The sequence below is a fragment of the Cuculus canorus genome, chromosome 21 (genome assembly GCF_017976375.1).
Source record: "Cuculus canorus isolate bCucCan1 chromosome 21, bCucCan1.pri, whole genome shotgun sequence".
In the NCBI taxonomy this organism is placed as follows: domain Eukaryota; kingdom Metazoa; phylum Chordata; class Aves; order Cuculiformes; family Cuculidae; genus Cuculus; species Cuculus canorus.
Window position 1 is genome coordinate 7,199,990 of NC_071421.1, and position 22,451 is coordinate 7,222,440.

The 22,451-nt window shown below is 49.4% G+C and overlaps 1 protein-coding gene across 5 annotated transcripts in view; it reads right to left on the reverse strand.

Annotated features, from left to right (window-relative positions):
* The window catches only part of PAX7 (paired box 7), a 108,980-nt gene that overhangs the window by 81,963 nt on the left and 4,566 nt on the right, over positions 1 to 22,451 (reverse strand). The window lies entirely within an intron of this gene.

Consider the following 22,451-nt stretch of genomic DNA (forward strand, 5'->3'; position numbering starts at 1 on the left):
CCAAGCCCTGTGCAAATCACTGACATCCCAAGTTTCCCCTTGATATCACCGTTTGTCATTAGCAGTCAGAAGTGCAGCACTTCTCGTGACAACACGTAACCTTGATCATGAAATGGTTTCACAATTAATATCAATACACTCCTTGCACATCACTGCGTGACTGCGAAGGCTTTGCAACTTGTAGCAAAGGTCACGTGAAGATCCCTACTGACACGTAACTGGTGCTGAGGTGGGGTGCAGTAGCTGTGGAGAAGCTAACAAGAAGCAAGAAGTGGAGTCTGACTGCAACGGAGCAGCTTTCCATGAGGCAGACTCTTCAACAGCCGGAACAGCAGCACCCTTGAGTCTACCAAGAACTTAAGGAACCAACAATTATTAAGAGGGATCTCCTTGGAGCCTTGATAGGTACAACATCTTCGCTGTTTCTGAGACATGGTGAAGAAGTGCTAGTCCAGAGCTGGTTCGCATTCACCTTCTGAATTATTAACAGCAGCTCTTGCAGCACTTCGATGTTTCTTAGACATCCTCAAGCGTAGCTCAACCAGAGCAGCTTTGGCATGTGTTATTATTGCATGAATGAGAGAGCTTGGCTGTTTTAGTTCCCCGTTACAATAGGCACTGAGTAATGGCACAGGAAGAAGCTGCCTGTGGTCAGACAAGACAGAGGTGAGAACAGAAATAGAGCCATGGGGAGGTGAAGTGGCTTGGTGAAAGGCAAAGCAATCCAGGGGCAAAGCCAGATTTTAAAAGTCTTTAAGTCGTGGCTCAGTTCCATATACACTACATAAAACTGAGGGCACGTACAAAGCAAGGTGAGGTTGTGTTTGCAGATTAGCTAACGTGGTGGTGGTGACATAAAAATCAGATTTTGGAATAAATGAGTATCTAGAGCAAAGAGATGAACGTCCTTATTTGCTGCAAGTTAAAGTAAGTCCATCCAATTCTGCCATAAGAATCACACCCTTAAACCTCGTGTGTGAGCACAACTCTGCTACAAGGATTATACAAGGAGATCCTGCACCTTGGGGAATGCTTATTGCTAACGGAGCTAATGATCCCTTTTTCAGCTGTTCACTTCTATGGGAGGTGGTAGTGGAAGTATCTTCTTAATCGTGTCCGTGTTTCATACCGTGACGCTACTCACATGTATAAAATTAAATATGGACATAAGTAATCGCAGGTTTAGGACATGAGACAATAAGGACCAAATTTGCAGTGGCTGAGCCTCAGCCTCCAGAACTGCATGCTTTAAATTGGGAGATGGGGTTATGAATGATCACGTTTTCATATGCCCCAGAGCTCTGAAATGCACACAAACTTATTTTGCATGCACCAACCTAAGCTCTGAGCAATGAAACCCAGACCGAAAAAAGTATGGGAGTGAGGGGGGAAGTAAGCAATCCTTCCTCTGATCCAAGTGAGGACTCTCCTACGAAACAGCCTCTTTACCTTCCATGGGAGGAACATATTTCTCCATCGGTTCTCATGAGATTTCTTAGCTGCGTCAACACAGACAATTCTTACCTCGCCAGGGGCGGGGATCATTTGCCAAATAATCAAAATTATACACCTATAAGTGTTTTAAAAAATAAGAGACACAGATCTTGCAGATCACAAACCCCAAAGTTCCACCTCAAACCCACAGCCGGCGATCTACTCGGTTTACGCAATGCCATGAAGTGAAGCCGTTTTACATGACTTGAGAATTTGACCCAGCGAGCGGGTTGAGCCTCAGCACAGAGATGATTGGTGAAGATGGAGGAGGCTGTGATGGAGCACGGAATCCCATGAGACACAGATCCAGTTCCCTCAACTCTGAGCTCCCGATGGGACAGACCCACCTAACCTGCGCTTTAATTTCCTCACCTATAAAAATATCAATCGTATTGCCCTTCTTCTGGGGCACGGTGACCCAAAACCCAGTAACAATGCACTGCTGAGTCTATGACATATGTGTTCCCAGATAGATTTTCCAGCTGGACACATTTCACTGTGACCTTTGAAAACATTTTTCTTCCTGCTCCAAAATACAAAATGCCCATTATTGAATGGAATAAACCAGCAAGCATCTACTCAGGGCTTGCTTGCAAGTGAAAAAAAACACCACCCGCAACATTCAGAAGAGATACGAGTGCTCACAGCAGCCTTTAAATATATATTTTTGGTTAACTGTGATGTCGCCTGTAGCTCTTTATGGCATTTTTAAAGCATCAAAGCTCAGATTTTGTTATATTGAACCTGGAAAGCTTCAAAAAGTTTTTATAAATTAATTTTTTTTAAAAAAAGAAGATACCAAAAGCTATGAAGTGGGATTTTTGAGATGGGAATATGCTTTGATTTCAGTGGTTAATGCAAATAATACCCTCTCCTCCTCCTCCTTCCCCCTGCACCCCCAACAGAGCTTTCAGTGCTGCAGATGGAAGGTGGGGAAAAACAAATATGACATAAATTGTCTTAGTAAACAAGTAAATAGTGTCACTTAACTCTTCTCCCTATGACTCCTTGCTGGAACTCGGAATTAGTTTATGGTAGGGCTCTGTCAAAAGGGCCCCCTCCCTGGAAGCAGAGGTGAGACCTCAAAAGCCATTGTCTCTTTAGTTAATTAATTAAGGTAATATTGAGTAGAGCTTTGCTTCTGAGTTCAAGGAACCCAGCTGGGGGCAGCAGCCTCTTGTTTGACGCCATGAATACGAAGGAATGAGCTCGGGACCCTGCATTAAAATCCAAAATCATTTAAAACATGTCAGGGAGGAGGGGATGGGGGGGAAGGAGCTGGCAGGGGGAGCCCAGTTTGCAGAGCTTTACAGCAGGGTCCAGCCTTCTTCAAACAACTATGGGGGGTCGCTTTGCATTTTACACCACTGCCAGCAAAGTGGCAACAGCTTCCTCGGTTCCTGGCTCTTGTCTTTCAAGCCTAAGACAGGAGGAGGCTGGTTGAAGTTTTGCAGAGCTGATTTCTCTCCCTGCACAGGCTCCTTCGGCTGGGGAATGCTTCTTACTGGTGCCTGACCCAATCCCTATAAATGTCGTATTGGTCAATTTTGCTTACACGAGGAATCCTCTCACAGACATGGGATGGGATGACTCATTTGGATCAAGTCGCCCACAAACGTAAGCCTTTGCAGGCCTAAGCTGGAAATGTGTTTTATTTCCAAGCAGCATCTTGTTGTTCACTCTTTGAGCTGATTTGCCTCTAAAGAAAAAAGTAGAAAGCCAAATCTCCAGGTCCATATTCAATCTTTGGGTAAAACTCTTGCCGATACCATGGGAATTTTCCTGCATAAACCCACCAGGTTTTGAGGAGGAAAAAAAAAAAGGCTGTGGATGGGGCTCTGCTTAGTAATTTGTACACAAGGTTCCAGTCTTGGCTTTGCTGCTGATACGCCGTGTGAACCTGGGCAAGCTGCTTCGCTTTGGTTATCCGCTGGCTCTTGCCTGCACCGCAAGCTCTGGCTGTGCATTCATGCACTGCTTACCGCAACGGCTTCACAGCGCAAATAATATTCATCCTTCCCATCTGCAAAGCAAGGCGTGATGCCCTACCTCGGTCTCTGTCCTCGTGTCGTCAGCGCCCTGTGCATAAACACGCGTCTATTTAGAACCACAGAACCACAGAATGGCCTGAGCTGGAAGGAACCCAGAAGGACCATCGAGTCCAACTCGTGTCCCCACGCAGGATGCCCCAACATTCACACCATGGGGCTGATGGTATTGGCCAAATGCCTCTGGAATATTGTCAGGTTTGGTGCCGTGACTGCTTCCCTGGGAGCTGTTCCAGAGCTCCACCAACCTCTGGGGGAAGAACCTTTCCCTAACGTCCAGCCTAAACCTCCCCTGGTGCACCTTCCTCCCATTATTTTTTTCACTTTTCCTATAAAACAAGAACTAACAAACCAACAGGTGAGGGATTCGATGCCTGGAGACTGCACGATCTTTGTGGATTTGAACCTCTCTCTTCCCCCTCATCCCCATATGCTGTGTGTTAATGTCTGCTGCTGTGTTCAGTCTAATTTAGCTTGATATCTTCTCAGGGGAGAGGTTGGCTCTCATCCGTACGTGGCTGCCGAGCGCCAGGCACACCAGTGGCACCGTATAAATAACAGCAATCATAAATAGCTGACAACACCTGCTGGTTTGGAATCGGCAACAAGTGATAATCCCGCGAGCAGTTAAATGGGACTTTAGGATTGCGGGTACTAGCCTGGTTAACTGGCTCCTTGGTTTGATTATGTGTTCATTTTATTCCCTATTTTTTTTGCCTTTGAAATGCCTGAGGGAGCCACTGTGGTAACAGGAATGATCCAAAATCTGTTCGTCTTTCGTCATGTCAGCTCCTCATCTGTTTCTTTTATTCCCCTCCCTGGTCCCATTTGTGATGCTTTCAGACAAATGTACCTTATGGAAACCCCAAAAGGAAATAATAAAAATATTGAAGGGCTGCAAAGCGTTCCTTGCCCTGGAAAAACCTCGGCCCATCAGTAGTTCACTCATATCAATAAAATCCATTGTGGATGTGTTTGAAGGGTCAGAGTCCTGATTGATTCTAGCATGGGACCAAATTGCCGTGCTTCTCGGAAAACGATCCCTACAAACAGGGCTTGGGATTTGGCACGTGCATAGGCTCAGTCTGGAGAGGGGGAGCTGCTCTGATGCTGTTGCTGTGTGCATGCATCCCTTTGTGAAAAGCATCACGGCCACTAAACCACAGCTAAAGATGGGGATACTCGCCTGGTGAAGTCCTCCCTGGGTCTGCAAAGAGTTAAACAGCTTTAAAACAGTATATGGGGTTCCTGCAGTTCCCTGCAAACCATTGCCCCGACTAATTAAGCAGGTATTTCCCTAATTGGGAAACACTTTGGGTTTGGTTGGTATTTCTTTTTTCTTTTGCTCAGTGTTTCTTCTGCTCCCTGTTGCTGTCTTGGGGGTTTTGTTTTAAATAGATTGGTTTTGCCCTCGTGGCTCCATCTCCATTCAGATCTCCTTTGGAAACCACTAAGTACAGGTTAGGGGGGTCATAAGTCGCATAACGCCCTTGAGGGAAGTTTGGCTTTAGCCAGCCATGAAATAGCAACTCTTCCGCTGCAGAGGGGAAGGTGAGGCTGGGGAAAACGGGTAATTTTATTATTATTATCATCGCTTGACCTCCCAACCCAGCGCTCGGAGCTGTCTCTCGTTAAGGAGTGTGTAAACAGGGATATGGCTCTGCAAGAGCTCGACTGATCCATCACAGGAGTTACCAACTCCCAGAACTCCCCCACAGCTACTGCAGCAGCCCGGCCAAGATGCTCCTACCTTGGAGCAATCCGCTTGATGAGATAACAGGGACAGAGGGGACCCGTGGGCACCGTGGACTGAGATGTGAAGGCAAGAACTAAGGCATTTGGGTGGGATAGAAAATCTCTACATTTGGATTTATACCCTACTCCGGGTATTTGTTGCAGTCTGTGCCTCTACAAGTTAATTTGAGAGCCAAAGTGATGAGAAACGCACTCTTTCTCTATTTTTTTCCACTGTCCAGGCAACAAAATATCCCACGACCACAAAGCCAAAATGCAATCTACTACAAACACGCATTAATATCTTCTCTCCCCTTCCAAGGCTTTTAAAACTTTTCTGAATGAACGTTAGCAAAGGTGGAAAACAGCCAAAAGATGCAGAGGAGGAAACTGGGCTCTTGTACAGCTCATTGCAGTTTTATTTGAGAAACCAAAGCTCCAAAGCTGCTCGGTGTTATTCAAACTCTGCCCGACCCTGTCTCCTCCGGGCACGACACGGGTCCAGAGCTCAGAGCAGTTGGTGAAAGAGAGGCGTAGTGACTGCCGGCAGAGTTTGAGACACAAGGAAACCTATTCTGGGCATTAATTTGGTGGCCTTTCCAGGCACTCAGTCCAAGGTTTGCCATCCCTTGCCCCTCTCCATTAGTTATCAACCCCCAAAACTCCCTCGCAGCCAGGTCAAGATACTCCAACCTTGGAGCGGTCCCCTCGATGTGCCAACGAGGACAGAGGGGACCTATGGACACCCAGGGCTGGGATGTGAAGGCTCAGGGTGTTGCTCCCCACCACCGCATCCCGCCGGCGCGAGGCCGACATCCCAGGGAAAGGGGAAAAAAAATAAAATAAATCCATCAAAGCCTATTAGTGAAATTGCTCTGTGCAAACCTAATTGACCACGAGGGATCCCCTAGACAAGCAGGCTGTAAATCGCGATTTTAACAGCGACAGGGGGAAGGAAAGAGGAGGAGGAGGGAAAAAGAGAGAGAGAGAGAGAGGGATGAAAGTTTGCGATTGCTGGGGATCATTTTAGGCGACTGCGTGGCTGGAGGCTGCAGAGAAAGGAGGGCTGATCTGCAGCATATGGTGCAAAGAGCCAGTGCTGGGGTGAAAGAATAAAAACCCCGAAGGCCGCAGATCCTAAGGAGCTATTTATTCCTCCCCCTGCAGATGTACATTAATGCAGGAGGAGTAGGGGGAGCAGATCTTTGGGTTGGAGAAAGAGAAACAGCGCTCCTTCCTTTTAACATGCTGTTGTCTGGCTTGATCTTGTCACTCCAAAGGGACCCATTCAGAGGTATTCATGCATCTGCCTCGGGGGGACAATGGGACCTTAGTTTATAAACTGTCTGTCCAGTTGCCTGCAGCCTTTAGTCCTTTTGTTTTCGCTTCTCTTAATAAACTTTTTGGGGGAGTTCATCAATACGCTTGAATAGCTGATGTTCTCATTCTCAGAGAGAGGAATAACAGAAGGTCTCGAAGGTTTTTTTTTTTTTGGTGGGTTTTTTTTTTTTTTTATAGGGGTGGGGGTGGATTTTTCCCCCTTAAAGGGGAACCGAGGCTTGAAAAGCATCAGAATAAACCCTTAAAAAAAATCTCAACCAACCCCAAACAAAACCCCTATTCAAAAGAGACGGAGAAATGCACAACATTTAATTGTGTCCCCCCCCCCCAAAAAAAAAAAAAAGGCAATTTTCGTCCTGCCGACAGAATTAAGACTATCTCCACCTAATTTTACAGCTCTCACAATATTTTGGGGAGGGGGACTGGAATGGAATTTCGGCGACCAGGCTTATTTCCAGGGGATTTAGGGCTGAAAGCTGCTTCTAACCTTTCCCTCTCCGTCCGTCCCGCCCCCCCCCCCATTCTCCCTTCCCCCGGCAATTACAGAAATGACAGCCTAGCAGATATATTTCGCCCCCAACACTCCCAAATCACAAAGGACTGTCCTCAAATCACAGGGAATGTCCCCAAACCACAGGGAATGTCCCCAACCCAGCAGTCCGCAGAGCCCTCCCCTTCCCCGGCGCCTCCTTTGTAGCCGAGCTCAGGGTGGGGGGGACGTGGAGATGCCCCTGTTTCCAAGGCACAGCCCCCTCCCCGTGCCTGCTCCCTCTCTCCTCCCTTGATTTCTCTTTTAAGGCGTTTATTTTCCTGGCAGCCCCTTTCTCCCGCCCAGCAAAGCCGAGGGAGCCCGGCCGCAGCCGGGGATGCTGGTTGCCCCCCTCCCACCTCTCCTTCCCGAGGCAGTCCCCCACCAACCGCTCTCCCCAGTGACTCCAGTTCAGCGTTTTAAGGCCCTAATGAGTGTTGACAAGTTTAATGAGTTTGTTTTAAAGAGGAAAAAACTGGTCAAGTCGAGATTTCCGAGTCAAATCCATTAGGAGATCCCATTCAAACCCCTCCTGACAGCTCCGCCGCTCTCACACTTCAGCAGCCAGAGCAGGGCTGGGGCTGCCGGGTGAACCCCAACCCCCTGCCCCACAGCGGGGACCCCCGACCCTCCCATTGCCCGAGGAGAGCAGCCCATCCTGGGGCATCTCGCAAGGATGGAGCTCGGTTTGCTTGGGATGCAGGATAGGACATCCCAAGCATCACTCCTTCCCAGCGAGGGGACGACCCTCGGGGCTGCCCCTGGAGAGGATGGAGGGGGGGCTCCTCCCCCCGAACCCCCTAAAACTGCCCTGCAGGGCAAGGACCGAGAGGACCCCGTGGCCAAAGGGGGCAGTCCAGCATCCCTATCGGAAATTTCATTAGACGGCTCGCTATCCCCCCCTCTTCCCTCTCTTTCTGTCTCCCCCCCCCCCCCCCCCCAAACCTCCCCTATAAGCAAATAGCCCCGTGAAGCCGAGGTGGAGGTCACGTTAAGTCATGCAGTCTGACTTGGTGAACTTTGAGCTGGGTGATTAGGAGGGGGGTTCTCCTTTTTCATTTTCTCCACTTCCTAGGTCTCTCCATTGTTCCAATTCCAAACAGCTGCTGGTGCTAATCTTTCGGTTATTTGCAATCAGGAGGAAGAAATACCCACACCCTAGAGTGCTCCGATATTGCCAGAGACCACTGGAAGCTGGGGAGATGGAGGAAAACAAAACAGACCCAACTTATTGAACTCAGTTTGACTCTGAGCCTCTCAGGTACCTCTCAATCCCAAAATCCACGCAGGGGCAGAAAGCCATGGAAATCAGGCTTTCGGGTACCACCACACCACTTCTGGCCAGATTTGTTCCCAAAGGTTAAACTCCTCCATGGACTCAAGGACTGGCCAGAGCTGGAGGGGGTGGAAATACCGACTGAGGGAGAGCTGGGAGGAAAAGAAAGGACCACAAAAGCCCGGTTGGAGGCAAACCTGGAGAGCTACGCCCAGGAGGGTTTTGCTCCAGCAGGCTCTGAAGGATGTTTTGGGTTTTTTAAAAGCTATTATTAAGAAGGGATGGAGAAACTAAAGGGTTGGGGGAACCTGCAGTTCCCCTTGTGCGAAAGAAACCGTCCTGCTCACGCGTGAGGAGGTGGTGATAGACGGGAATACTCTGCCCCATTCCGGTAGGGAGCAGATCACCCTCTAATTTATTTCCCTAATAAATAGAGCGATGGGCGCCGGATAATGCTGGGTGCCTACCTTGAGGCATCCCGAAGGAGAGAAAGGAACCACCAATGGCTTCCCAGGCAGCAAGAACAGCTCCAGCAACCCCAACCTTTGCCAGAAAAAAAAAAAAAAAGCCTTAAAAACCGGGCTCCTAGAATTGCTGGGGTGGCCCCACACGTGTCCAGGCTGGGATAAACCTCCCTTTTCCCGGGGGTTTATTAATATGCCGCCCTGGCCGTGCCGAGGGGCAGCCCATTAGGGTTCGCTAGTCTTGCCCAGCCCTTGCCTGGCCCGCAGCCTTTCCACCAGCAACGCGGAGCCTTTATTGGTTTACTTAGGTGTTAATCCCTTAACAATCAAGTTGTCTGACCATGGAGCCCCGTCTCTATTCTTGTTTACATCTAATTACGGGGCTGAAATGCCACTTCCCTTCCCACCCTCCCCTTCCCCAAAGCCTTCAAACCAACTTTCATTTCACCCCCTCGAAGCAGGTAAAACCCCTTCTCCCGGGGAAGCAATTGAAGGGAATTACAGCAACAGCTAGGGCGGCTCCGGCTTGGAAAAAGAAGCCTGCTTTGAGGGGGGAAAGGGGATCTGGGCACCAAAATTCCTGTCCCCAGAGCCTTTGGAGCTCCACCTTTGGAGCTGGCGTGGTCCGGCTCTGCTGCACCCCCCGAGGGGCTCCGATCCCCAAGATCTGCAGATGAAAGGAAGAGCTCTCCCATCTCCTCGTGTCACGAGCATCTCAGGGCTTCCCTTAATTCAATTAAACCTCGTAACTCCAGGAAACCAGCGGAGATCCACCCGAGCAAACCAGTAGCCCGGACTAACAAAGGACCTTTCTTTCCAGAGGGTGTAGGGACCCCGCTGGCCCATGTGTCATCCATCCATCCCCGGCGACTCCTGCCTCTTCGGGGTTAACGATTCAGCCACCACTGCGAGCTCTGGGACTGCAACTTGGCTTAGATAGCGTCTCAGCCCTGGGGCAATTCCTCTAAATCAATTTTCAAAACAATCAGTTTAGGGGCTTTTAATTAAGCTTTAAACCAGTGGTTAAAAATAGCAGTTTACTTCTTTGGGATGCAAACTAGGCTAGCGTAAAAATAAATCAGAGAGACGATGCCTTTTGGGATTCAGGGAGACGTAGATTATGTACGTCCCAAGATTACCAGGATGGTTTGTGGTTTGTTGGGGGTTTTTTTTTCCCTCTTTCTTTTAACACTTATTCTCTCTCGCAGCAGCTGCTCTTTCCCCGTCAGGCACCGAATTGGCCGCGGGACCGCGAAAGCCGGGGGATTCCGAGCATCTCTCCCAAAGCAAAGCAATATTTCGGTCCTGGGTCGGGATCCCGCTGCCAGCAGCAGGTTCACCGCTTATATATATATATATATATAGTGAGGAGTGAGGAAATTAAATAAAATAAACTCCCCAGTTGGGGTTATTGCAAGAAGGAAAAACTCAGCCTAGAGATGGGAACGCTGCAAACCCCGCCTGCTTTCTGCAAAGATGAAAAGATTTCGCTTAAAAGATGAATTCCGGCTCCTTTTGCGCCTTTGTAGTATAAATCGGATCCTCCAGGTTCTTCTCCACCTCCCCGCCAGCATTTCCCTTTGTTTAATACTTTTGTGATTACAGTAAAAGAGATGCTCGCGGGGTCCAGCCCGAAACATACGCTCCACACCTTTAAATCCCTTAAGCTGAAGCAGGTTTTTGGCTCCCCAGCCTCCGCCGGGAAGCAGATGCTGAAACGCAGCTCTCGCACCAAAAAAAAGCAGCACTTTAAAGGGACCACTGCCTTAGGTTGATTAAAGAGTAATTAAGGGCGGCGGGACTTCTTCGGTACCGCTTCCAGGATTCTCCGTACCCCGGAGGATTTCTCCCTAGGTGACCCAGATAAATTACAGATAGGGTTGGGTTAACTTTTGTCCACGACGGGCCGGGATGAGCCTGGCCCGTAAATCCCTGCTCAGCAGTGGCTAATGAGGCAGTCATGCAAAACGCAGCCAGTTCAACCTGAAAAGCAGCGGCGTGGGGTGACTTCTCCTCCCTTGCAGACCCTAGGGGGCTTCGCGGGAAGGTTTTTTCCCCCCTCCTCATCCCTGCCAGACCCTAATTCAGAGCTCTGCTTGCTCAGGGAGCGAGCGTGGCTTCCCGGCCGAGACCTTGACCCGGTTTATTCCCAGTTCGGGTTAAAAAAAGGGGTTCAGCCTCCGGTTTTTTTGCCTCGTCTCCGTGCTGCAGCAGCGAGGAGGGTGTTCCCCGTGCCCTGTCTCCCCCAAACTTTGTAAGGAGACACTGTTGGGGTACCTCCAGCTTGTGCAGAGATGCCTGAGCCCAGCCCGGGGGGATGCGACCCCGCACAGCCCGGCCATGTCCCCAGGCAGCAGGATTTGGGGGGAGTTCTCCCTTTTTTTTTCCTCTCTCAGCGGGAAGAATAACCCAAATTCCCCACGGGAAAGGTGGAGAAGAGCTTGACAAAAAAAAAAAAATCTCACTACGAAGGAAGACAAGGGGGTAAAAAAAATAATGGGGTGTCAGAAAATGAGGGAGAGCTCTCCTCCGTCGACCTGCTTTTGGGTGTGGAGGGAGAAAAATCTTTCCACAGTTGCTTTAATGCCCCCCAAACCTCGCTCCTTCCCATTCCCCTGTACTTTCAAGGACTTTCTGCTGCTGCTTGTCCTCCGCTCCTTCCCTGAGCATCCTCCCCGCCTCCCGCCAGCGCCTTCTCCCCCTTTAGATCTCAGCGTGTTTGCTCTTGACTTCATCCACTAAGTCAATAGTTTGGAGATGCCCTCATCCTCAGAGGCCCGAGCCCCCGTGTCCCCTCCCTGTTTTCTCCTGCGGATAATGGCAGCCTTTTGTCGTGTAATCAAGCTCCCGAGGGGTTGGGAGACAGATACAGATTCTTGGCATTTGTCGGTGAAAATGAAAGCTGGATTAGGCAGAGGCGGCTGCACACTCCATGGTAAAGGACAACAACTATTCCCCCATTGAAAGTCCCATTCTGGTTTGGTTATTTTATCTTTAAAAGTTGTTTGTATTTCTAAAGTGGCTATTGATGCACTTAGAAAGTGTAGCAAGCTGTAAAGCCTCGCTTCAAATGAAAGGCGGACAAAAAAAAGAGGAGGTTAAGGGGAGAAAACAGAGTGAGAAAAAAATACCGTCAGAAAAGGAGGGGGGGAGAGAGGAGGGGGGGGATGGCAAAAGAGTTAAAAAGATCAAATTCAGCCTGGGTAAAGTTTAAAATCGGAGAGAAAAGTCACGAAGTCACAGCAAGCCGGGAGAGGAGCGAGGGTGCGGGGGGGTTCGGCTCCGCTTTTTCCCCTTCCCTGCCTCGTAGGGCAAAAAAAAAAATAATTCCAATATTTAGGTTTCCCTCCTGCGCCTTGAGCTGGCGGGGGGTGGACGGGGTGGTTTTTTCTCCGCGGGGAACACTTGACTCTTTGCAACTGAACTCTAAACCCAAGCAGCTTTCTGCTCGGCACTGGGGTTATTTTATTCTTTACCAATTGATCACAACCACCACCCTGGTTTCTCCTTGACAGAGATTTGCCGAGAAGCTCCTGCCAAGCAGAAATGCCGTATATTGACCTTCTCTGAGCATTTCCCTTTGAGAAGCACGGAGATTTTAACAAGATATATATAACTTCCCCCCAAAATGTCACTTGAATTTAATCATTTTGGATCCTCTCATCCTTTAGATGCGTCTTAATCTGGGGCTGCACCGTCTCTCACTTCACCCCCTCCACTGGTGTGTGGCAAGAAGTGGGTTATTTTTGTTTGTTTAAGAAAACAACATTTGTTAACCCCCTCCACCAAACTTTTTCTCCTCCTTTTGCTGGACTTTCAGGAATGGAAATCGCAGTTTACCCGCTGCGAGCACTCAGCCGCCCGCACAAGGGAGGGTTTGTGGCTGGAAGGAGATTAAGGAGAAAACTCCAGGGGAAAAAAAAAAAAAAAAAAAGAAAGAAAGAAAGAAAGAAACGGTGCAACAAGGTACAACTCAAATATTTCACATTCTCAAAAATAAATAAACCGCTTCAAATAGCTCAATTTGCTGCTATTTAGCATCAAACGGGCATCTTCTGGAGAAGTGGGGGAAGGATTTAAAAAGAAATAAGTTCCTGCACAGAAATAACGGATCCAGCTACAAAAAGGCAGCTTTTTACTAAATACGCGCGTCTCTGGGCACATATATATATATATATATATATTCCTTTAACATCACCAGCGGCTCCGTCTCTCTGCCCTCTCTTGGATAATTTACACCATACAACAGTTGGGGGCTATTAATCCCGCCCCCCCCAACCCCCATTCCCATTCATGTCAGTGTTTCTTTCTTTTTCCGAGCAATCAAATGTGCCGGAGACAATTGTAGCGAATTTAAACATGAGTGTCCTCTGAATATCCCTTGACATCGAAGTGTCCTTTGTACCTTCACCCTCTCCTTTTAAAGACGCTTCTACATTTAAAAATGCAAAATAATGCAGCCCGCGGATCTTTATTAAAGCGCGAGGCTCTGCTTGGATTGATTTTTCGGAATTAAAAAAATATAAGGATCTTCACGAAGTTGTTTAAGAGCGGGAAGTTTCGCTGGCGATTTAAGGAGCCTGCTTCTAACTTTAACAAAGAAAAGCGAAAATCACCCGAGTATTTTGAACTCCACTTGGAGGGGAGTCGCTCGGAAGCAGCAATCCTGTCGAGTCAAGTTTCCTCCCTCTCTTTTAATTCCCAATAAAAATGCAAATCAATTCGTCTCCATAATGGGAACAGAAAATAAATAAATAAATAAATTACAGAACTGCGGTCGCTGTGCACTTTCCCTTCCACTCCAGATTTGGGCGCAAATGGAATGGAATTCGAAAACACCAAAATAACATTTTTTTTTTTTTTCACCCCGCTACCCCTTTTCTCCTCTGGGATTGGGGAACACAGTTTCATAACCTGCTCCCCTCCCTCTTCTCTCCCTCCTTTAACGATGCCACCGGGTCACTTTGATCCGCGGTCCTTGGGGTCTCCGGACAAAGGAGGCTCTGAATGCTGGGGCTGCCGGTGTCCGGGGGGAAACTGCCCGCACCCCGCCCGGGAGGAGCCCCGGAGGCAGCCCTGCCCTCCGCCCCGCTCCCCAGGGTCAGGCAGAGTGCTGCCTGCCAATTTTAGCAACAGCAGCAACAACAAACCAGGAGTGAAAACCAAGAAGGGTTTTTCCTGCCTCTTCGAGAGAGAGTGAGCCCGGGGGCAGGGAACAGCCAGCTTGAAGAGGGGAACGGGGGAAAAAATAGTTTGGCATCCTCTGCCGAGCCCCCTAAAACCTCCCTTGGGGCTGCAGAGCATCCCTCCGTGGGGCTGTTGGGCATCCCTCCACGGAGCAACCACTCCGTGGGGCTGCAGAGCATCCCTCCGTGGGGCTGCAGAGCATCCCTCTGCAGAGCATCCCTCCATGGGGCTGCAGAGCATCCCTCTGCAGAGCATCCCTCCATGGGGCTGCAGAGCATCCCTCTGCAGAGCATCCCTCCATGGGGCTGCAGAGCATCCCTCTGCAGAGCATCCCTCCGTGGGGCTGCAGAGCATCCCTCTGCAGAGCATCCCTCCGTGGGGCTGCAGAGCATCCCTCTGCAGAGCATCCCTCCATGGGGCTGCAGAGCATCCCTCTGCAGAGCATCCCTCCGTGGGGCTGCAGAGCATCCCTCTGCAGAGCATCCCTCCATGGGGCTGCAGAGCATCCCTCTGCAGAGCATCCCTCCGTGGGGCTGCAGAGCATCCCTCTGCAGAGCATCCCTCCGTGGGGCTGCAGAGCATCCCTCTGCAGAGCATCCCTCCGTGGGGCTGCAGAGCATCCCTCTGCAGAGCATCCCTCCGTGGGGCTGCAGAGCATCCCTCTGCAGAGCATCCCTCCGTGGGGCTGCAGAGCATCCCTCTGCAGAGCATCCCTCCGTGGGGCTGCAGAGCATCCCTCTGCAGAGCATCCCTCCGTGGGGCTGCAGAGCATCCCTCTGCAGAGCATCCCGCCACGGGGCTGCAGAGCATCCCTCTGCAGAGCATCCCTCCCTGCCCTCCCTGCCTTCCCCCAGCCAGACAGGCCAGTGGGAGCCCGACCAGCGATAGGAAAGGCGGCCCTGTTTTCGAACCTCAGCTTTTATTTCCTCCCCAAAATGACTTTTTTTTCCCTTCACGTGCACAGGTGGAGGGGAGCATCCCTCCTGCGGGATGCTCTTGAGGGGGGGCGAACCCTCGATTTCCAGCGCGACCCCGTCGCCTGCCCTCTCTCCAAGGACAATCGGCTAGAGGGTTTTTTCCTTACTTATTTTAAAATACATATATTTTTATTTTAAACAAGCTCTTTTCCTCGTCTCCCTCCGCTCACGCCCAAACCCTCCCGGGGCTGCGCAGCCTGTCCGGATCCGCGGCCGCGCACAAAATGGATGAGTTAAAATGTCTCCGCAGCTGCAGCCCGCATGAATGAACGACCCTCTCCCTCCTCTCCCTCTCCCTCCTCACCCCGGCTAGAGATTGATAGATATAGATATATTTCATGAATGAGCCGGGGGTCTCCCCGCCTCCCCCCCCCGCCCCGTCCCCGTCTGTCCCTGCAGAGCCTACAAACAGCAACGACCCTTTACAACAATTCATCACAGGACCCAGAGCCATCCAAGCAAGTAATGTGCAGCCTCAGATCTGGTGTGTCCCACAAGACAGAGCGCCTGCTAATTAATAGACAGTGATTCCTGCAAGCAGCCCGAGCAGTCTGTAATATGATGAACTTCCTTTGTACCGGTGTCACCACAAATGTTTCTGATAAGCGAAAGCATCCAAGGATCAAAGACTATAAGCTTCTCAATTTCCTCAAGCTGCCTCTACTTTTCCTCACCTACTTTTTCTTCTCCCCCCCCGCCCCTTCCTTCTCCCCTTTTCCCAGCTCCTCCAAGGAGATGTGATCCCCTTCCAAGGGGAGGCGAACCCCCTTTCCAAGGAGAGGCGATTCCACTCCAGGGAGAAGCGGTCCCCCTTCCAAGATGAGACCCCCCTCCAAGAAGGTGAGATCCGCTTCCAAGAAGGGGCAGAACCCCTTCCAAAGGGATGTGATCCTCCTCCGCTCCGACAGCCCCGATGTCCGCTCGAGCGCAGGGGTGCGCCCCAGCCCGCGCCCCCAAAACACCATTGCCATCACCTGCACCTTCTCATTCTGCCTTCAAAATCAGCTCCGATAGCGACTCCCGCCCTCCTTCCCCACTTCTCCCCGACTCCGGATGACAAATGTCTTTATAACCGGGCATTAGCTGACATCTAATTTCTTTTGTGGGGAGATCACGCCAAGTGCGAGCGCGCAGGCGAGCGCCAGCCCCGGCTCGGGGTGAGCAGGGAAAGAGGAAAGGATTTGGGATAGGGGAGATGCTGGCAAATTTGGGAGGGATGCAGCAAAACCTCCCATCCCCGGGCACCCCGGCAAAGCCGCATCCCTATCCCAACCTCCTTGAGCTGTACCTGCGCTTCCCAACTCCTTCATTTCATTTTTTTTTTTTTCCTGGGCTGTTAGGAAAGGAGGGGACACGGAGCCCCTCTCCCCCCAAATCCCAGTCTCTGCTTGTTCCATCTGCATCTTCCACTCTCCGGGGGAAGAGCAGGAGCAGCTCCCACCCGGGAAAACAGGGGGTTCCCGTCCCCCCTTAGCTCGAACCTTCCGCTCTTGCCAGCCAGGACCCCCCCGAGCATCTTCTCTCCCCAAATCGGACTGAAGTTAGGATTAAATAATAATAAAAAAGCAAAAAAAAACCCCAACCACCAGTGGTGGAGAGCAGAGTAATGTGGAGCTGATTGAAATGGGCGCTTTTTTTTCTTTTTTTTAAGAATAGTCTCTATAAATATATAATATCTCCAAAGCTCAGGTCTTAAGAAGGTCCCTTATTTGCTTATTTCTTTTGTAGCAAACGTAATTTTCAGAAAGATCCTTCCCCCCCCGCCTTACCCTAATGCTCGAGTAAGTACCTTACAGCTTTAAGGCCAGTGTTATATGTGCTTTAAAATCCTGCCATGTAAATTCCCCTGGAAAATTTGGAAAGCTTCTCGAGGGGGTGGTTTTTTAGGGAGGGGGGAGGAACTGGGGAAGGGGGGAGGGGGAGAAAGGGGAGGTTAATCCGGGTTTAATGCTATGATGCAGTCACAGGACCAGGGCTAGGCTGATTGTGTTATCTCTTCCCAACATTTGGGTCTCCCATATTTCACCCAGCCAAATAGCTGCGAGAAAAAAGTGCGTATGGAGGCACTCCTGACGCCTCAGGAAAATATGTTATTAATATCTAAATAACTTCCCAATACTGTCTCTAAATCTCCCCTTCACCACTCCAGATGATGAATTCGTTTGAAGTGTTCTCCCGTCTCATCTTTTCAGTGTCTCTCTTCTCCCTCTTCCTTTTTTTTTTTTTTATAACCAAGCTTATTTCAAACTGGTAAATATCTAATTCCTTTAACCACACCGCAGACACGTCTCTCCCCTCTTATACACAATTCTCATTTGGAGAGATCCATATATACATGTCTCTATAAAAGAGAATAAGCCCCAATACAGCCTTAAACTACTTCTTCAAATTATTTGGGGGTTAAAAGCGGTGCTTTTTTGGGGGGGGAATCTGTTTGTTTCTAAACAACCCTTGCGCACACCTGGCTCACACATTTCCCTCGCAACCTTCCTACCGCTTAATTCTATCCCTGCCTCCTCTGTCCTACCCCAATCACGGGAGAAACCTCGGATTAGAAATAGTCTTCGCAGTTTCCTTCCTCTTCTCCCCTATCACGGCATCCATCTCCCTCCCCACAGCCAAATATCAGCTTCCTACCCCTCCCAGTATAATGTGAGCTCCCATCACCCTCAAATTATAGATTCTACCGTCTAGAATGCATTTCCTTTCCCTCCCGAGCTGAACCCCGGGCACCCCACCTTCCAGCCAAGCGCTTCTGATACCAATATTTGTCTTCTTTTTTTCCCGGTCTATAATTGAACCTATTCTTCTCCCCCTAAGAACGGGGGGTGTGGGGAGTGGTGTGATGCAGAAAAAAAGAAAAAAAAAAACCACAAACAAACCCTGGATCACAAACATCTCCCTTATATTATTTCACTTCCTACTGTATAATTGAACCTCTCTCCCTGCATCCTTGTCTTAAGTTTGTTTTTTAAAACGTCTTGTATTAGATTATACTCGTTTATTCCCCCTTCCAACCTTATCTCTCCTCCTCTCTTCTCTCCTTCCCGTCACACTTGATTTAGGAAGGAGTTTATCTTGCAAACATTTGCCTACTTTGTTTATGTAGACCAGGTTCTGCAGCTACTTGTTCCCAAAAGCCACTGTTTGCCTTTGTAATTGTTATCTGTGTTTATTGTTGTACCTCATTTGTCTCAGCTTTTTTTGTGACATGTAAGCTCCGTGTGTGCTCACATCCAGCCCCCCCCTTCCCTACTCCCTCTCCTTGCTTTTTTTTTTTCCCCTCCTCTCCTTTTCCCTCCTCTCCCTGAAATATGCACAGAATAACTCAGCCTAAAGCCAATGAATTGCTTGACACTACCCTATCTCTTTCCTGCCCCCCATTATTAGAGCTGATCCCACTCGCAACACTCACAAATCCCGCCTGGTCTCTGTTTGATTAGATTGCCAACCTTTCGTAATCCCTTGATTTGATGAAGTGTCTATTCCCCCCCCCCCCCGCCCCCCCAACACCACCTCCCTTCTAAACATACATTTACAGGGAAAGCGCTTGTTGGTTTTAAATCGATGCAGATTGTTTGCTGATAAATTGACACCGTATCCCCTCTCTCTCTCTCTCCAGCTCAGGAAAAGCAGCCCCTTTCCAGATGTTGGGGTGTCCCCCCCCCCTTTTCTCCTTATCCCTCCCCTAATTCAATTTGGCAGGACCTTGAACCCCCAGTCTAAACAGCTTCCTCCTGTCTGCAGCCCCCTAAAACCAGCAGTGATTGCTAACAAATTAAACTGTTATCACCTCTTAGGGTGCAAATATCTCCCCATCCAACTGCTGTTCACACCTGGGCGCGTTTCCCACCCTCAATAAAAGCCAACCCCCCACCCCCCAACTTCGCCTTTCCCCATCCCACGCTAGTTTGGGTACCTAAAGAAAAGCGAGCAGTGGGAGAAACTCCGTAGAATAGAGCGGAGTTCAGAGAAAGAGCGTGGAGGAGGAAAAATAACTCGAAATCCGTGTTTTCACCCTGGAAAGAACGCGGCTGGGTCCCCCACGAGCACTGCCCCAGCCCCGAGCATCCTCAGCGGGCATCCTGCTCTGCATCCCGGCGCGGAGCAGGGGCAGAACCCCGCTGCTGAGCGGGCAGATCGCCGTCCCCACAAGCCCCCCGATTACCCCCCGACCCTTTCCCCGGGTCTGGTTGCAATTAATACCCAGCCAGGGTGAGGCCTCGCCCCCGCCCCTGCTCCTCCCGCACCTTCTCCAGCATCCCTTGAGATTTGGGGCTGCCCAAATGACACCCCTCTCCATCCCCTCTCGGATCTGAGGGGTCCCCTCAGCTCCATCCCCACGGATCCGAAGGAGGGGAGTCCTCACCCCCACCGAGCACCTCGGACCCGCGCGGGATGGGGGTCCCCGATCTTCATCCCCATTGATCCCCTCGGATCTGCGGGAGGTTGGGAGGAGGGGTCCCCATTTCCATCCCCATTTTCCATCTCCTCGGACCCGCGCGGTGCGGGAGCGTGTGTGGGGGGTGTCCCCTTCTCCATTCCCACCGATCCCCTCGGATCCGCGGGGTGCGAGGGAGCAGCGCCTCACTCACGCGTGACCCTCCCTTAATAAACCCCAACAGCCATCATAAATAACAACACCACACACAAAAAAATAATAATAACTCGGTCTTAACAAGGATAAAAAAAAATAGGGGAAAAAAAAAAACCTAAAGTGAAGCCTCATGAATATATGCCCAGGGCTAGCTGGAGTGAGCCGTTTAAAGATGAAAGTGCAAAGAAATAAAGGCTCAATTTAATCTGCCTTAAAACCCTTCAACTTAACGTTTGTGCTGGGAACTCAGAGAGTGAGTACTGATTGGGGATAAATACATTTCTTAGCATGCCTTGGAGCTATTACACCCTTCTCCAACACAGCTCCCTATTCAACAGCCACAGTTTTCATTACCAGCTCTAATAAGTCTTAACATTATTAAATGCCAAGCAGACGATAGAAAGAAACAGGCGCAGGGTGGAAGCTTTCTTTAACACTTAAAAAGAGAGAGCATTTAGGGCTGTCTTCCTCCGGCTCCCCGCAAGGAGAACCCGCAAATGGAGCAAAGGCGTTTGTCAAGAGGAAAAAGGCCAAAACAAAGTTTTCCCCCCCCCTCCTCAATAATAAAAAATGGGTTAAAAAAGGGGGGGAGGGGGGGAAAGCGCAAACCCCAAACCCAAGCGGGAAAAGAGAACAAGTGTGAGGAGCGCGTTAGTATTTTTTTATTTTCCTGCAAACCTCTTAGGAAAATTGGGAGTGTGGAGAGGGATCCAAATGGGGGGATTTGGGAAGGGAGAGGTTTCCAAAAAGTAAATTATTTTGGAGCAAAAATAGAAAAGACAAAATACCCAGCGCACGCTCCCTCCCTCTCAATCATCAATTACCTTAATTGGGGCCATTAAAACTTTTCCAAACGTGAAAATATGCATTGACAGCTGTGATTTTTGAGGTTTTTTTTTTTTTAATTAATGATTTTTTAATTACCCTCGCTCCAGTGGCCATCGCGGCGGCTCCAGCCCGGTGCCAAAGCTCCGCTCGCACTGCTCCCCTCCCAAAAACACCCAAACCCAAGGCTGCTGTGGGGTTATTTCTCGCAAATCTACGGAGCGAGTTTATAAGGGAGAAAAAAAAACCCCAAACCAAACAAAAGAACCAAAACCCAAACACGATAAATGGTTGTTTGTGTAGAGGATGTGAAGAGGAGCGGAGCCTGAGCTCTCGGAGGTTACGCGGCGCTCCGCGGGCTTCGGCACCGGGAATTTGCCCAAATTAGCCCTCGATTCAACCCGATTTGGTTTCATAAAGAACCGAGGGCTCGTGGTTTATTTGTTCGCGATATTTGCCATGAAGGAAGAAGAGACGGTTTTGTTTTGCTTATTGACACGCACTCCTGCATATTATTAAGGAATAAAAAGCCTTCCAGCTCCTCCACTCTTTTATTTTAGGGGTGATGACGGGGAAAACACGCACGGACAAGGGGAGAAAAAAAATCACCCAGCGGTTTAAAAATTATATATTTTTTTTTTTCAAGCGACGAGGCTCAAATAAAATCAATTTTAAGACCTAAAAATGCCCCCTCCAACCCAATAAAATTAAAAACACCCCAAAGTGATGGAGGGGGGAGCTTTTCGCGGACACAAAAGCCCCGCTTTGCAAATGAGCATCGCCTGTTTCCCAAATCACAAGCAACATTTTGCAACGTCCAACGGCTACCCCTTTCTCCAACAGACGGTCCTATAATATTACAAAACTATCTAACAGCAGGGAGTTTTGAATAATTTATCTCCCTTTCTTCCCTTCCTTGGCCCTTTGTCCCAACTTTTTCTCCTCCTTGCAGAATTTTGAATGAGAATAGACAAGCCCTCCCTCCCCCATCCCTTTACTCCATTTTTAAGGCAGCCTCTGGTCTCCCCCTCCCCTTTCCTCCCCCCCCCCTCCCCTTTTTCTTTTTTCCCCTTCTTCTACTGTTTGCTTTTGTGGTCAGGAATCTTTTGCTTATAAAGCTTCAATAGACTTGAAGGTCTTTGTAAGTGAAGTTCATCTTCAAGGTTGGAAAAAAAAGGATCGGATCCTTAAAGAAACCCTTTTGTGCACCTTCATTTTAAACTCCCAGTAACGTTTGACGGTGACACCAAAAAAGCTTTTTTTCTGCCTCAAATTTCCCCCACTTCACTATTTCCCCACTCATCCAAAATGGGGGAAACTTTGTAATTGACGGGAAACTTTGTAAGTGATCCCTATTGCTTCCCACACCGGGACTGAGACAGAAAACAGCTCTCATCCCCATCCCTCTTGGCCTGACACTGACGATACCACAAATCTCCCCAAACTCCAACCGACCCTACTCCAAGAGGCCTGGGCCATCGCCATTTCACCATTAATTTTGGAGAAAACCAGCAGCCCCCGATTTCCTGAAGCCCATTCCCAAGACCATGCCATTTCCCCCCCCCCAAAAAAAGCACTGAGCTCTGCAACGCAAGGAAATAATTTTCTGCCTGAACCGATGCTGCAACTCTGCCCTACTGTTGCTTAAAACTTCGCCAATGCCTGCATTGATGAACCTCAATTACGTCCCCTAAAACTGCCATATTTCCTCCTTTTTCGGGAGGGAAGAGGGATCACCACCTGCACTGAGCTGGCCAAAAATAAAACCACAAGCACCTCCATGACCATGGCCTCACCCCCTACCCACATTCACAGCACAGGAGCTTGAAAAAAGTTTAATTTTTCCTCCCATGAGAGGAAACCATCAACCATAGGAGATGATAACAGGGCTCCCTGCTTTCTCTCGCCACCAATCCAGCCTCAAGCTTTTCATCAGAAACATCAGATTTGGTTTTCCTGATTTTATTTAGGGGTGAAGA